At 40.1% G+C, this 17,757-nt stretch overlaps 1 long non-coding RNA gene across 1 annotated transcript in view; it reads left to right on the top strand.

The window, feature by feature from the left end:
* Positions 1–309: 309 nt before the first annotated feature.
* The window catches only part of LOC121924189, a 29,293-nt gene continuing 11,845 nt past the window's right edge, over positions 310–17,757 (top strand). The window contains exon 1 of the long non-coding RNA XR_006102541.1: positions 310–1,062. This is a non-coding gene — a long non-coding RNA (uncharacterized LOC121924189). The remainder of the gene's footprint in view (positions 1,063–17,757) is intronic.

The following is a 17,757-nucleotide window of genomic DNA, read 5'->3' as shown; positions in this document are numbered from 1 at the left end:
GATGACAGTTGGAAGGAGGGAGGGGAGGGCTCTTCTTCTTCAGGCCCGATGGCATTGGGCCTATCCTTTCACTCCCTCTAAGGCCAGAAGATGACAGTTGGAAGGAGAGGGGAGGGCTCTTCCTCTTCAGGCTCAATGGCATTGGGCCTGTCCTTTCACTCCCTCTAAGGCCAGAGGATGACAGTTGGAAGGAGGGAGGGCAGGGTCTTCCTCTTCAGGCCTGATGGCATTGGGCCTGTCCTTTCACTCCCTCTAAGGAGTGTTTGACTTTTAAGTATCTTTTTTAAAAAGCGTATGCTTTTAATATGGTTAATAGTTTAATTCAGTTTTGATGTCAACTTTTTTCTGGTTTTAGTTGTAAACTTTTAAATATGTAAGCCACTTTGACTCCCAGTCTTGGGGAAAAGATGGAATATATAAATAAAATGTTGTTCATTGAAGGATGCCCCAGCAGACGCCCATTGCCCAGAAACCTCTGGTGAATCAAATTGTATATAAATGCTAAAAGACTGTTCTCTTCAACTCACATTCAGTACAAAGTTTTAATCCAACTATTTGGACTTTAAACTAGTTATATTCCAAAGTTCAAATAGATAAATGCTGAACTGGAAGGAGAATTTCTGGGTGGATGAAAGCAGATAACTAGAAGATCACATAAAATCTCAGGGCTTTCAATAGTCAGTGATTTAAAGGTGCTCTGATTGAAGTAGAAGGCAAAGGAGATTTGGCTTAGTATTGTGTTTTTCTAATGAACATTTTCCTAATGATGCATTGCAGAAGGAAACATGTAACCTTCCAGATGTTTTTGGATTTCAGGTCCTATCATTCCTTCTCAGTGGCTATACTGGCTAGAACATCTGGGTCTTACAAATACACAACAACATCTGGAAGGCCATATAATTTTCATCTGGATCTTTAAAAAAGAGAGTTCACTGAAAATCAAACACTGGAAATTCAAAGGTGGAAAACCCAACTTTGTAGTTTTGACTTCAGTCTTCCATCTTTTTCTAGTGGCTTTTTTTTTCTGCTGAAGAACACACATACACTTTTTTTCTGTAAAAGGTGAGAAATTAGATGGATGTTTTAAAGATGGAAATAAATGGTTCTAATTCATTTCCTAAATGTTGTTTTGAAGAGTAGAAATATCTTTCCATTTGAAAAGAAACAGGCTGCTAAAAAGCTTAACAAACCGTTTCATAATTTGCCAAATAGATTCCATCTGTGTAAGCTAATATAACATAAACGATGGTTTGTTTTATTCTGTGGAATAGCATTAATTCAGAGCTTGACATATTAACATGTGTCATAATAGAGCTGTTCTTCAGATCCTACACCACACAGGGCATTGGTGAATGGATTGGTTTACATGTGGTGTGCCTATTAACACATGTCTGTATTGTGCATTAATACCCCCCGGTAGCAACAAGTCTTAACAGTAAGATCTATATGCTAATGTTAAACCAGCTCATGAACAATGTAACATCTGCTTTTTCAATTAATGCTATTGTATTGCTGTTATATTTGGACTATTTTCATCTCCAGACACAAGAGAACAGGAGTGATTGGTATCATATAATATATGATCAAAGATCTTATTTGAATGTAAGGGCAAAAAAAGTGTCTGTGGGTGCATTTACACTATAGAAATAATGCAGTTTGACACCACTTTGTCATGGCTCCATCCTACAGAATCCGGGATTTGTAGTTTTGCGAGGGACCCAGAGAAGGCTAAAGACCTTGCAAAACTAGAAATCTCAGGATTCCATAGGAATGAGCTATTGCACTTAAAGTGGTGTCAAACAACATTATTTGTACAGTGTAGATGCGTCCTACAAATATGCATGCAACATAAAGCACGGGTATCAAACATTAAGACCTTAACCTTAGCCTTTACTTCAGTGTCCAGCGAGTAGTGAACATGGTCTACAGTCATTCATAAATTGTACGTATTAAAGAGGAAACTCCATATTCTTTAGCAGACAATATTTATTTATTCATTTTACTTACTACATTTGTATGTGCTTTTCTCCCAAAGTGGGACTCTAAGCAGCTTCCAAAAACAGCAAATTAAAAATGCTTGCAATAACAGTTTAAAAACAATTTTAAATTCTCACACTAAACCCCATAAAATTATTTAAAAGCCATACAAACTTTAAGAACAAATAAAACACACAAATAAATAAAAACCTTCCCTGCTCACCCAAACCAAAAATGTCTTTGCCTAAATAGCCTAAATCCTGTTAGTGATATTTAGAACAGTTGCTGAATGGTGAATCAACATGTAGGTAAATCCATTGATTCAATGGGCAGGGACGTAGCCAGGATTTTGGGAAGGGAGGGGTCCAGACTAAGTGCCACCGTTATAATGGGGCTTGGCACGGTGGTGCAGTGGCATGCACCATTCATTGTATCTAATGGAAATGGGGGGTCTAGACCCCACAGACCCCCCCCCGGCTACATCCCTATAATGGGTTTGCTCTAGTAGAATTAGCCAATAGGATTTTAGCCAATATATATTACTCTCAGAGATATCAACTACATTGTTGTTGCTGCTGCTGCTGTGTGCCTTCAAGTTGTTTCTGACTTATTTGTGACCCTAAGACAAACCTATAATAAGATTTTCTTGGCAAGATTTGTTCAGAGGAGGCTTGTCATTGCCTTCCCCTGAGGCTGAGAGCATGTGACTTGCCCAAGGTCACCCAGTGGGCTTCATGGCCAAGTTGGGAATCAAACCCAGATCTCCAGAATCATAGTCCAACTCTCAACCATTATGCCACACTGTCCCTTCCCACCAACGACATGCCTAGAGCCAATTCAAAAATAGGTAGACCAAGTTTGGCTTGACCAATTGAGAAAGGGAGAGAGTGCCTCTCATCTCCTGCTGTTCAAAAGGACAGAAATTTCCATAGGATTTAAAGTCTATGGAATAGGGTCATATTTTGCTGTGGAACAATTATAGGGTAACCTGCCTGATGTAATGACTTGGGAGAGCCAACACCAAGGTTCCACTGCATCATGAGATTTACCAGGTAGCCTTGAACCAATTGCTTTCTCTCAACCTGACCTATGTTAGTTGGGAACATGAAAACTTATGTCTTGATTCTGTTGCATTTTTCCAAATCCCACCTGCATTTTATCCCTACCCTTGTTTCATATCAGGTTGTAAGATCTTTTTTCCTATATGCTTCACACTCATATGTATTTTTTGCCTACTTCGTGCGCAGCATTTTGGAACAATTTATTTCTCCAAAATATACTCTTAAGTGTTGTAAATGTATATATTGGGGAGGGTCTAGGGATGGAAAGAATATTAAAAATATTTTTAAAAATTATGTCCTTGAGAAGACTTGAGAAAACATTGATGAGAAGATTCTACATGGGACTACCCTTGTGCCTAGTCTGGAAACTTCAACTAGTGCAAAATATGGCAGCCAGGCTGGTCGCCGGTAAAACTAGGAGTGACTGAATAACACCTGTCCTAAAATCTCTTCACTGGCTGCCTATTAGTTTCCGGGCACAGTACAAGGTGTTGGTTATAACCTTTAAAGCCCTACATGGCTTGGGTCCAACCTACTTGAGGGATTGCCTGCTCCCTTATAATCCACCCCACACACTCAGGTCCTCTGGGAGGAATCTATTGCAGCCTTTAAAAACCAAACTAACTGCTACCTCCCAGAGGGCCTTCTCTGCAGTTGCTCCTAAACTATGGAACGGTCTGCCGGACGAGATCCATCAAATTGCCAGCTTAGACAGCTTAGATGGATCTCTTCCGGCAGGCCTTTCTTGAATAAAAGTGCCTGGCCACAGAATGTCTGCCCCTCACATCATGTATTAGCCCACCGCTCTGTCCTCGTTATATTTTTTTTATTATGTTTTTAATAGATATTTTAATCTCCAATTTTAATTGTAACATGTTTAATCCTGTTTTAAGGGGGGAATTTGGGATATAATGTTGTGAATGTGGATATTTTAATATGTTGTGAGCCGCTTTGATTATCTTGTCATAGAAAAGCAGGATAAAAATAAAAGTTTTATTTATTATTTATTTATTATTGGACCAATGAAACTCTTTTCAGATGAAGACTTGTTTTTTGAATAAACTTACATGTAATTTTTAGGTGAAGAAAATGCAATTTTTTGCACAGAAAACAGCATTTTTTAAATAAGAGAATGTTGTTTTTTGCACAGAGACAAAAAACCGTCTATATGAAAAGTTTGTACAGAATACATCCTAAACTGTGAAAAGTCTCCAAAAACTGTGTCGTTCTTCAAAGATTTTCTCACAGTGTGAAGAAAATGGCTGAAATTACTCATTGCTTCCTTCAAGAACTAATTTAGTGAAGAATTACATCCCTGCTATTTTCATCAAGGAAGTCAGAGTGTTGAGTCCTAGGGAAAAATTTTCCATCCCTTTTTATGGGGAGGATAAAGTGAGGAAAAGAGTCATCTGAATTGCCCTGGTCTCTCTGGAGAAATGATGGGATAGAAATATAACTAATAAATAAATGCATAAATGACAGTGTACAGAAAATGATTTATGATATATGACCTATCTTTGACAGGGTGGGAAAATACTAGCCAAAGGCAAAGCATAAACTTGAACTTCGAAGGGCAGTGGCTCAACTGATCTGTAGGGCGTCACAGGATTAGGTGCTAATCCTTATTCTTGTTTAGGTTCCCTGTATGAATAGTACATTTGCAGATGATACAAAAATTAGAAGGTGCTGCAGACATGGACTGGAACTGCCAAAAGGCAAGATGTTTCAAGAAAAAAAATATATGGATTAGAAGTCACAAACTGTGATTCAAGACCAAAAATATGCAAGAGCTGTAGAAATAATATTCTACTTAATGATATTTTGTGAAGAAGTGAAAACAAAAGCCAGGGTGATTAGAGTCTGCAACAATGTAGATTACTTCTCTGATTGTCCATCTGGTCTGTCAGAGAGCTCTGGTGCCCCACCAAACTACAAATCCCAGCATTCAGTAGGATAGAGTCACGGCACTTAAAGTGGTGTCAAACTGCTTTATTTCTGTAGTGTGGATACACTGAGAGGCAGTAGGATAGTCATTTTTAAATATCTAAAGGGCTATCATGTGAAGGATAGAGGCTGCAGATGCTCTGCACAAATAATCCGGATTGGGTTACCAAACTACAGTTCCTGGAATTCTATAGTACAGTTGCCCTTCTTTTTTCTCAGAGGATCCATTCCGGACCCCCTCACAAAAATGGAGTTTCACTTATATTCAAGCCCCATTGGCTTGAATATAGGCACAAGCATGTGTGGGGGCACACCACAGGTGTGCATCCCATTTATTCCCCCTCCATTCATCCTTTGCACATAAGCAAGGGAAGCGAGTCTGAAGACAGCAAGAGCGGAGGGAGGACTGTATTGACCCATGGAAGTTAAAGTAGTGTCAAACCGGATTATTTCTGTAGTGTGATTGAAGCCAGAGGAAGCTTGTTCAGAGGAGAGGACCCAAACCAATGGATCCAAATCACAAGATTTCAACAAAACTATACAAATAACTTTTAAGAACTTTTAAGTAATAAGAACTTTTAAGAAATGAGAATTTTTAGAGAATTGTAATCCAAAGAGTTTGGTTTACATCCAAAAATGTTAACTTTTATGAGCTGTGTTTTAGGTTTTATGTGAAAGACCTTTGCTCTCACTAGTAATGTGAAGTAGTACAGCCCAACTACACCTTGTCTGAGGAAGATGGGAAATGTAGTCCAACTAATCTAGAGAGCAGTAGTTTGGGGAGGACTGATATCTTAAAAAACACAATAAATTTTGTATCATCGGTTTCATAACAGACTTTCCTGTCACACCACCAGCCCAGAATGGCCTTGAGTGCCCCCCCCCCAACATCAAACTGGTTTCTGTTGAGCCATGTGTAATCAATAAAACAATATTACAACACTTGTGTTTGCTCTATTCAGTGAGTTTATCTGAGAGAGAGTTCGAGGGAGTACAGTATCTGTTTTTTTCCTTCATATAACTACAGGCCAAGAGGTAGGTTTACAAGCTGTGGTTAATTCTGAAATATTCAGCCACTGATGCATCATACAATCATGCAGTTAAGTGAATGAACTCTAAAGGCTTGTCCCAGCATGAAGACACAACTAGAAAGGAGCCAAATCTGCATATGCTTTCAGTAGTGTTGAAAGACGCATCTGCTTCTGGACAATTTTTCACAACTTAAAAAAGAAAAGACATATTCATCTGTACATTTTAAGTCTAATAGGCAACAAAGCATTATGATATTATGATTTGCCTCCCTACTCTATTTTTCACCTCAGCCAACATATTTAGTGTTCACCCACTCTGGATTGTTTTTTGTTTTGTTTTAATTGGAAAGAAATGAATAAGGAAGGATTTGTTAAAGGATACAAATCTAGTGTATTATCAGAATGCAACAAGTGCTTAAAAAGGTCAGCTTCATGAATCAAGAATGAAGAATTCTGAATGAGCAATCCTTGAATATCTCTGAGCATATGTGTGGTTGTTGTGTGCTTTCAAGTCATTTCTGACTTATAGTGACCCTAAGGCAAATCTATCATAGGGTTTTCTTGGCAAGATTTGTTCACCGGGGGGGGGGGGGGGGGGGGGTGTTTGTTTTTGTTTTAAGGGTTAGAGTGTGATTTCTTTACGATCACCCAGGAGTCTTCTGCATGAGCCCCATCTTTTCAGCGGCTGTGCTAGTAAAAATAAAATAGCAACATACCACTTTCAAGGCAGTCTACACTTCACCTCCTTTCCTTTGTGCAACCGGGGCTGCTGCCTCCATTGTACTTTCTTCCCAGTTCTCTCTTAACCTTCTCCTCCTGTCTTATGCCCAACCCAGCATCCCTTTAGAGGGTTTTTTTTTTAAAAAAAAAATCTACTTTTTCATGCAGTTCTGGAGCTCTGCTACCGTGATTGAAATAAAAAGAAAGACAGAAATGAAATAGAAATAAAAGTAATAAAGATAATCAAGAATAGCAAGAGGAGGGGGACAGGGGAAAGAGGACACTGATACTACGTGACTCTTAATAGCTCAACAATAGCTGCCTTGGTAGCAACATTTCACATCTGTGGGCATGCGTCAATGAAAAGGGATGAGTTGGCGCAACTATGGGTTAGAGGTGCTGTCATGGGATGAATTTGGCCAATGCGACTTCTTTCTTTGTGTAATCACAGTTTAAAAACCACATGTCGTAATGTCTCCAGTGGGTTTCCATGGCTGAGCATGGATTCGAACCCTGAGTCCTAGTCCAACACTCAACACCATGCTGGCTCCTCTGAGCATAAATAGAAACATATACAGGACATCTTCTCTTTTTCCCCCCTCCATTATTGAATAACTGCATCTTCTGCCTCCCCTTAGAATTAAGAAAAGATGGCTTACTAAGATCAGAAATGGAGTCCATATTGGACATTCACCAGATAGGCAGGATCCCAAATTTCACTTCCTAGCAAATCTATTTTAAAGGATCAGTATATCTTTGTAGCAGTCCTAGAGCTCTGCTGTATCTTTATTGTTACACACATGGATGTCTCCCCATACTCCAACAAGCTTTATTGATTTCTTGTTTCTAAAAACCCATCTGATTGAATGTAAAAAGGAAGAGATACTGTGGAGATCTAAGAATTTAACTGGGTCATCTAGCAAAAGGGGGTTATAGAAAGGAAGGCCACAATCCTATATCCATTTACCTGCTTGAGTTGAGTTGTTTATGACTGTACTGCACTGACACAGGCTGTTTGGTTTTAGAGAAAGCAGGGGCAGACCTTTTATCTTTTCCTTCCAAAATCCTGTTTATAACTATATAGACAGTGAGGACATATATAAAAATTGATTAAGGAGCAGTGTTTTAGTCTGTGGGAAACAGAGAAAAGAGTTTTTAGTACAGTCTCCCCTTCTAACTTGTGGATCTGAGATCCACGACCTCAGTTATGTGTGGAGGGGCGACCTCCATTTTTTTTAATGGCGCGTATGCCCTGGGGCACATCCTATTCAAACCTATGAGGTTTAAATACGCATGAGCCTCAATTTTTGTGGGAGGGTCCGGAACAGATCCCCTGCACAAACGGAGGGTCAACTGTACTTCAAAATATTTTAATAATATAACAATATATTAGGAGTCCTAAGGAGAAAAGAAGTAGCTATTTCTACATATGACAAGTAACATTAAAGAAAAGCAGGAGGGTTAGTAGCAAGAGGAGAAGAGTCTCGAACATAGCATGCTTGCAAGTCTTGCACAATAGGGGAAGAGATACTCCAGAGTAAAACAACTTAAATCCAACTTTTACCCACTACAGTAGCTTTTCAGCCCTGAGTTGCTTTTTTCAGTCCTAGGGCACATTTACACTAACTCTCTTAATCCAGCGTATTATGCTTCAGAATTTTTATTATGCCCTAAGTTCTTGACACAGTGTGGGCCAAATGTGTCCATATGGTCCTCTGGGTGACACCACATCGCTCTGCTAGCCTGTCCCTCTTGGTGTCACTGCAGATCCCTATGAGAGCCTTGCCATCATTGTTGCTTCTGATGAAGTCATAATGGGGCACCCATGTGATCAACGAGGAAAGGATGAGTGGCTCCCTCCTTATTGATCACATGGTGGGACACCCCACTCTGACCTCAGCAGAAGAAATGGTGACTGCCAGGCTCTTGCAGAAAGCTGCTTGGCTGGTGAGGCCACAATGGCAGTGACTCCAAGGAGGACAGGCCAGTGGGACAACACAGTGAGTGTGTAGAGATATGTGGACAGCTTGGTTGTTCCAGATCCAGCCCAGTCCAGCTGTCCTCATGTTCAATACAACCAGGTTCACTTGTTTATTCACACTGGAATAAACAGCATTTTTGTTAAATCAGATTAACAGTTTAAAGAAGTTAATTCACTGTGTGCATCATGAAGTTTCATCACACTGGATATGGGATGAGTCTGGGGATTTTGGCCAGTGCAGACAAGCCCCTAATTTGGAATGGTGTTTCCTCACTCACAGTTTCACTTAGAAACCAGAGGAATTAGCATGTCAAATAAACCCTTCCCAGTATAGAGGAGACTGTTCAGTATGAATTCTGTGGGGCAGAGGACACAGCAAAACACAAAACCTTGTTAAGTTATTCCCCTCTCTTGTTTCCAAACATTAAAACATTAAATTAGTGACAGATGCCCTGACTGAGCAAAACATTAACAAATTAACAAATTAATTTTAACAAATTATTTTCTAGCTCTGGTTTCTCTTTAGCAAAATGGGTGGTTCAGTTTGGGACAATTAAGGACCACCTCTTGGAGAAGCAAGATCAAGATTAGTATTTATGGTTGTACAATCTTGGACCTCTCACTTTAACCACAGATTCCAAAAGCACAGAAACCCTGTTCAGGCATTTGCTTGAAAACTGGAGAACTCGATGGGTGATGGGGACATAGGTGCAAAATAAACACCATCCCCAACATCCCCAGGAATGTGCCACATTGTGTATTGAGCAGAAAGGCCAACAGAATGTTTTGGAATGTACTCCATTGACTATGATTACAGCACTCACATGAACCTTGCTTATCAAGGGTGAATGCAGCTACAAAGTCCCTTGCAGAACTTTGTGGACAATGCCCAAAGGTCTCTGATGTTGCTACGTACATAACAAGATCCAGGGTGCGGGGCTTCAGTACATGCCCATTGATATGCAGTACTATCCATTTAACCCTTCTTTACCATCTAGAAAATGCCTGGCCATGGTTTCTGCATACTCAGCTAGAAAAATGCAGAGCTTGCAAAAACATTCCAGGGATTCTGGGAGTTGTAATGCACAAAAAAGTAAGTTTTCTGATTTCTGCTTAGAAAAGCCAGGTAAAATATAGCCTTCCAATATTTCATAGATGAAAATGGGGACAGGTGTGGCCCAGAAATATCAGTGTAGTCCAGAGGGCAAAAATTATTAATGAGAAAAAACAGAATGGGAGAGGTTGCAGCAGTTTGCTTTTGCCTAAGCCTACTGGGAAATGCAAAATTCTTTCCTCCTGCTGAGTCAGCTTAATGCAGACTAGTTCACTTAGCAACAAGTGAAATAAGATGAAGAGAAAGGAATAAAATGGGAGGTGGAAAGAGAAAGTGGGACATTTTAAATACTGAAAAAGTGTGATGGTAGAGGGGCTGTATGGAGTTAAATATCAGCAATTCAGTCATGCAAAGTTAAACAGGTGCAGAATAGAAAGGATTTTTTTAAAAAACAACTCCCAGTTGTTGGCCTATACTGGGAGGTAATCTTTTTCTCTTGATTTTTTTAAATCATGAGTTAAACCAAAATTACTTATTTTTCTTTTTCTTTTTAAAGTGGCAGTATTAACAACAACAACAACAAAAACCTAAAACCCTCTCTTCTTTTCCAATGCTCTTTTGGCACTACTTGAAATAAATGTTTGCTCATTTATTTAAAGTGCCTTTAGTACTGATGTTTCAAAAATAGCCCTTCTTCTCTCCCCCCCCCCCCTTTACATACTTCTATCATGCATCATGCTTGGCTTATGTTACAATTTTACTGATGACAAGCAAAGCTCATTCAAAGTTAAAGTGCTGTTACCTGAGTAAGCATTCCCTTCATGGTGCTGTAATATACAGTGGACTCTCCACATTTGCTGGGGCTAAGGGGGAAATAGGGAAAATGAAAATTAAAAAAAAAACACTTTCTTTAACCCGAGAGAACACCTCTCTAGGAATCTCTAAGTCCTCCAGTGCAGCTCTATGGTCAACAACTGCCAGATATAGACCCTAGAATTGTATTGGATGACCTACGAATGCCTGGAGAAGTGTTTTCTCTAGAAATCTCTAGGTCCTGCAATGCAACCTCTGACAGACATTGTCCATAGAGTTTGGCTGGAAGACCTAGAGAGAACATATTAATAAAGTCTGTGAATAATCAAATCCACAAAAGTCAAAGCCACAAAATGTGGAGGGCCAACTGTAGTGATAAACTACAATGGTGTAGCACTTATTACAACAGTCCCTGCAGCCATGTCCCTTCAAAGAGAATCCAAAAACCGAGGCAGTTGTGTTGATCTGTATCAACAAGCAAGTTCTAGACACTGTCATCTCCACCAGGAGAAACAGCAGAACTGGAGTTCATCCATAAACTACACACATCTCAACACTATCTGACCACATCTTGAGGTGGGCACCCTACACTCATCTGTTCCCTCAACCTGCAAGCTAGTTTACAAAGCCAAACTGGTCTTGCCACTTCATTTCCATATACAATGCCCAGTTCCCAATGTCTGTGTTCACTAACGGCCATCGTTAAAACTGGTCTTGCTACTTCATTTCCATACACAATTTTGAATTCTCATATGCTATTAATGGCATATATATGTCTTTCCCTGGTTTCCACTCCACTAAATGCATCTGATGCATCTGCATCTAAATGCCACCTCCCAATAGTATACACTGCACCAGAGGAAGCCTACAAAATATCTTGTTGCTGGGGAAAATCAATTTGTCATCTCCATTGCTAAACCCAGGGTTGTGGCAAGAGAGATGATGGCTGAGATACTATTGACATTGGCTGAGATTCCAGCCAATGTCATCATCCCTGGAAATCAAAAAGTTCAAGTATTCCAACCATGAATCCTGCAGTTCACTACACCATGACACCATTATATCATTAGGGACTGTAGAACAGCTTGCTACATTCACTGCCATATAAATGCTGGGTACAGACACTGACTTGAATGTCTCAGTAGGGTGGGAGTTGAACACATTCTATCTGCAGCACCCCCTATTTGCAAAAGATGAAAGGAGCACCCCATGAAAGGTCTATGGGAGAAGGGGTGAATTCTGCATGCAAGCCAAGATTTGTTTGTTTTTTAAACACATTCTTGCCCTGCTACCTTCTGCTCCCTCCTCCTTTTACTAGCTGAGCTTGTGTAAATTTAGATTCCACAGACTCTTGAACAACATAATACATTACTCTTTTCTGGGGTGGGGGAATGGAAAGAAGCAAGATTTATTGTACCCCAAAATACTTTTCATCACTTCCTCAAATCACACATTTATTTTATTTTTTTCCCAGTCAAATGCAAAACAGTTCAGAAATAGATTACAGATTGCTTGGGTAAAGACCAAGAGCATGGAGAGCTTTTGTAGCGATTACTTAACCGTAGTGATTAAACATACCACTCTCATTCTCAAATGGAAGAGAAATGGAATGCTATTCTGTCACAATCCATTTGGTGGCAGTGCTTGTTAGCATCAGCACCTTATGGGGAAAGGTTCCTTGGATGACTTTAAACCAAACTTGTTCATTTTGAGGTCCATTCTGTCTCAAATGCCAAATCATCACAATCCTTCCAAGGGACCCAATAGGAGACCACAGTAGCCCTGTGGTTATTGTTGTTATGATATTTTTAGTAGTAGTATGAGTATATTAAGATTCTCTAAACCCAGCTTGATGTACAAATACAAATGTAATCCCTGTAAAGGCTTTAAAACAATAGAAGTGTCTTTTAATATCACAACATGCAGAAATCAAGAAGGAGCCACATATCAGAACAAATGAAGCTGCCTTAGAATGAATCAGACCATTGGTACATGTAGCCCAGTATTTTCAACTTTGACTGATAGCAGCTGTCCAAGGTTTATGGCAGCAACCTTTCCTAGTCCTTTCTGAAGATTCCTGGTATTCTCTGTGGATCTTTCATCCTAGTCAGGACCAACCCTGCTGAGCTTCCAAAATCAGGTGAGACTCCATGCATCCAGGACGGTGTGGTGAAACATTTCAGACCTGGAAGTTGTAGTTTCCAAAAGTAACTTTTCCATGGTCTGGCCATAGGCAACCCAGATTGCTTTGTGACTTGTAAATGCAGCAACTCTTTAAAAATTGGACCATAAAAGTATGCTGCACAAAATAGATAAACTGACCAAATAAATCACTCAAAACTAACAAATAGCTTTGACATGTTTTCAGAGGTATATTGGCTATGTTTTATGTAATAAAAACACCTGTCTGTAATTCAAGTGTGTGTTTTATTGTTATCATTTTTTAGGCAACATTTCATTGCCTGTGCTACATGTGAAATTCTAAATCCAAAGGAAAATTAATTTTTTTTGAGACCTGAGAGACTTCAGCACTTACCCATGTCAATGGTTGTAGATAACTGCATTCTTACCAAGTAGACGTACACCACCCATAAACTGTGAAGGTCATTTTTGCTACATCAAGTATAGTTTGTGTAGAGAGAGCCACACAATATCCTGTTTTTAATGCGGCACAGGTGGTCTCACAGATCAGGTTTCCCAGTCCCCTTAAGTCAGATGTGCAATCTATTTGCTATTACTTTTTTTTTACATTTATAAACTAGATTAAATTGTTAAAAGCAAATCTAGAAATGAGAAAAGGAACTAATTACTTAGCTCCAAAGATGTGTGTGTGTTATTTTTATCCTTGTTAATTTTTCTTTTGATCTAAGTAATGCTTCATTAGGCTGTTTGTTTTCCTTAAGATGCTTTTTGAACTAGTTTGTTGAGCTATGGTACATGCTGGAAAATGTCTGGCTATGAGCAAACAGCATCTGCATTTAAGTAAACTTGAAATCATATGTGCATGTGAGTGCATAAGAACACACGTCAGAGCATGTGTGCATGTTAGTACAAAGTAAAAGGGGAGATGTCCTAAATGGGAGGTATTACTTAACTCCACAGTGGAAAGAAAGGAAGTTAGGAAGCTTTATTTCAAGACCAAAAGCATGCTTTTAATAAAATGAGGGATTATAGTAAATCAAAGGATTGAGCTGGGTGCTTGCAAAACACCTGTGGAATGTCCACAGCAGAAAGGTGGCGAGGAGAGAAGAAATGCCCACTCTTTGGCACATCTTCACACCAACACCAGGCCACTTTCAATTCAGGTGACTGCGATGTCAATGTCAAATGAGCCAGTCACATTCTATGGTTTCATAGCTCTTTGGAATGTGTGAGTTGGTTTAAAATAATTCAATCAAACAAAATGATCTATCCATTCAAAGCTGGTGGAACAAAGTTTGGCACGTAGCATGAATGGAGAGACCAGTGAACCTATCTAGAGCTGTACAAGGATAGGAGACAATGACTTTTTAGGAGGACATGTGGTTTCCTTTCATTCGATTTATTAATGATCATGATAACTCTGAAAAACTACCAGAATCTCAGGCAACTTTCTGGGAAAGGATTTGTTGAGAGCTACCACTTGATCTGCCACCATGGTTTCCACCCTTTTTCTTTCAATTTCCCCCCTTCTTTTTCATACCTTTACATTATCACATTTATTTGAATGATACCTGTTCATTGTTACTTTTTTGTTATTGTTGAATAAATTTCAGAAAATGCAGCAAGAAGTGCCAGACATAAAAACAAGCAATGCTCTGAGGGGTTTGTTGCATCAAACAGAGAATGGCACAAAGCCTGGAAATGTTACTTTTTGGACTACTGCTGCAAGCTGAAGGTTTTTGAGAGTTGTGATCCAAAAGAACATTTTTTTTCCAAACTCTGGGAAAAGCAGCTTGTTGCCTCTTTGGGATTTTCTCATTTGTGATAATAATATAGTGGGTCTACTCTATTTTTTACTGCTTCCCCTCTAAAAATGACTAAGTTGAGATCCAGCTCTATAATCATACAGTTTTACAGCTATCCCATTAGGTAAAATAATCTTGTGGTTGTTCATGAAAGCTAATCTAGATGAAACTGGAGTTTTTATTTATTATGGAACAAATTCTGAAACTAATTTCATACTAGGATGTTCATGAATGAGCTGGTTGCCCATGTACTTATGCAGAATGTCCATCAACCAAGACTCCTACCCTCATTGGCATTTGGGTTGAATCCTAGAATACTCATGCTTAGAACAGAACCACTGAAACCAATGGGATTTAAGTTAGTTGTAGCTAACTTGCTCCATTGGTTTTAGTAGGTTTCCTCTAAGCAAGACTGAAATCCAAGCCACTCAGTATAAAGAAATCAGCAGCTTTACACAGAGAAATATAATTAGAAATTTTAAGGAAGGGATAAGCTACGGGAGGGAGGCGCAAAGAGATTTTAGAGCCACACACAATAAAATCCATCTGTATCCATATTTGGGCATGGAGACATGGTCCTGCACATGACATATTCTTCTGTATTCACAGACATGCATGCTTTAAAGCAGGAGTGGGGCACACATTGCCTGCTGGTGGTATGCAGTACTCATGAGCATTTTTTGCAGCCCATGGGCAACATTTTCCTATGCTAATGTGTAGGTACAAATTTAGAAATGGTTGCTATTACACAATGACACTGCATGACATAAGATTTGGTCCAGTGCATGTGGTTGCTATCTATGCCAGTCCAGGCTGATCCCAGATGAAGTGGCCAGTATAGACGCATCCTTCCATCGCAGCTGAGAAAAGTTACAAGAATTCCCTTAATTCCTCAGCTCACGTAGCCAGTTGTAGCACATAACAATGACAACAACTTTCTCAGGCTCTAACTTAGAGGTTGACATGACAAAGGCTGCATCTGAACTGCAAAAAATAATGCATTTTGACACTGCTTTAACTGCTATGGCTTCTTCCTATGGAATCCTGGAATGTGTAGTTTGTGGTGCCACCAGAGCTCTCTGACAGTGAAGGTTAAACATCTCACAAAACTACAATTTCCAGAATTTCATTGCATCAAGCCATGGCAGTTAAACCAGTGACAAACTACATTACTTCTGCAGTGCAGATGCTGCCACAGTTACATCATAAAGAAGTCACAAACCTTGGTGTTGATTTAGACACAGCTGTGTTAGGAAGCATCCAAGTGCATTAGTGGGAGAAAAGAACAATAATGTTTAATTCAAGTCTCAAGCACTTATGAATAAGCATTTTTTCTTTCTTTTCTTTTGCAAGCATTGGAATGATCCTGATACTGAAACATATACCAGTCCAAGGCCTGATTAGGCATAAAATGTTGCCACATTGGGGAAATCAAGTTTTATTTACAAACAGCTTGTAGCAATAATAGCTTTCCTCCTAAATCTGGTACCCTAGATTTGCATTATATTCATACTCTGCAAATAATTTGTTAAAGTAAGTAACTGCCAATGTGTGATAATGTTTGTACTTGTTGGCATCTTTTGAGAACCAGTATGTAGCTAGTAGCAATGCATTGGCTTGCAGCCTTTGTCAAACTGATTTTAGAGCCCATGAGATTATTTGTATTTAAGTAAGGCTTTTATTTTAGTTTAACTTTGGTGTGTTAGCCAGTTGGTAACTTTAAACCACAGGCAGTGGCTTATCCAAGTGTCAGCTTCCATGTACTGCAAAACTATATGGTTCTCCAAGATAGGAAGGAACATAACACATATTAAAACAGTTGGATCCCTTTAATCCTGAAATTTGAAGTTTAGCAATGAATTTGAAAATCTCTCCCAGACACTCTAGTGCCTTACCAAACTACAAATTCCAAAATTCTTTAGAATGAAGCCCTGGCAGTTAAAGATGAGTCAAAATGCTATAATTTTTCTATCAGGAGAAAGGCCAGAATTTTCACTACCAGTTCCCATCTTTTTTTTATAAAGTGCAATGTTTCATATTAAACATATTAAACAAAATGTTACTTTGGGGGACTATAAGTCCCAGAATCCCCAAGCCAGGAGGCCTACTGGATCCCATGCTTCCTATGGAAATCTGGAAGCTGTGATATAAGAAAGCAGTGTTTCTTAGCTCTTATAATACCCTTCACTACCCCCCCCCCCCCACTGCCCTGCATCACCTAGCCAACCCTAACAGGGACGGGTGGGGATTTTGGTTCAGCTTGGTTTTGATGAGAATTTACCAGTGCTAATAAAATACTTCCCATCTGGAAGAGAAAGAACTACAGAGGAAAAAAATATATGTGGAGGGAACCAAAAGTGATAGATTCATGCAGTGGCGTCACTTGGAGGGTATGTGTGGGAGGCATACTACACTGGATGACACCCCAGAGAAGGGTGACACCCGGTTGGGCCTTCCTCCCCTTTTGGTATAGGAGGAGCACACATGTGCCCTTCCTGGCTGTTCCATCACCGGGCTTTTTCACTGGGGAAGAAGTCTGATGACAGAGCAGCAGGAGGGGTGAATGTGTGCCCTTCCAGGAGACACTCTTTGCACTGGATGACACCCTAGCTAGTGATGCTACTGGATTCATCCATCCAGGACAAGGGTTTTGTGGAGCCCTGATGGTGCAGTGTTTAAATGCCTGTACTGCAGCCACTCACTCACAAACCATAAATTTGAGTTCAATACCAGCCAAGAGCTCAGGGTCAACTCAGCCTGGCATCCTTTTGAGGTTGCTAAAATGAGTGCCCAGCTTGTTGGGAGCAATTAGCTTACACATTGTAAAGTGCTTAGGGAGGCGGGTTACAAACCGCCATAAAGTACGCGCTCCGCGCGTACTAGGGTTAGGAAGGGCCGTATTAGGGTTAGGAAGGTTCTTACCTTCCTGATGGCCCTTCCTCCCAGTACGCGCGGAGCGCGTACTTTTTTGCGGTGCCCATCCACATGGGCGCCGCCATGTTGACGTACTGGACGCTGTGCGTCCAGACGTGTCGCGGCGGAAGTGACGTTGCGAGGGCGCACTCCACCCCTCGCGGCGCCACTTCCGCGTTCAAAAAAGGAGCGGCATTTCGCTGCTCCTTTTTTGCTGCGCAGGGAAGCCTCGCAGTCTGGCAGCTGGGGCTTCCCTGCGCAGAGAATGGCGGCGGCGGGAAAACGGCCCCTTGAGGGCCGTTTGTAACCCGCCGGA

The sequence above is a fragment of the Sceloporus undulatus genome, chromosome 2 (genome assembly GCF_019175285.1).
Source record: "Sceloporus undulatus isolate JIND9_A2432 ecotype Alabama chromosome 2, SceUnd_v1.1, whole genome shotgun sequence".
Classification (NCBI taxonomy): Eukaryota; Metazoa; Chordata; class Lepidosauria; order Squamata; family Phrynosomatidae; genus Sceloporus; species Sceloporus undulatus.
Note: the sequence above shows the minus strand (reverse complement) of the source record. Positions and strands in the feature narration are given on the sequence as shown.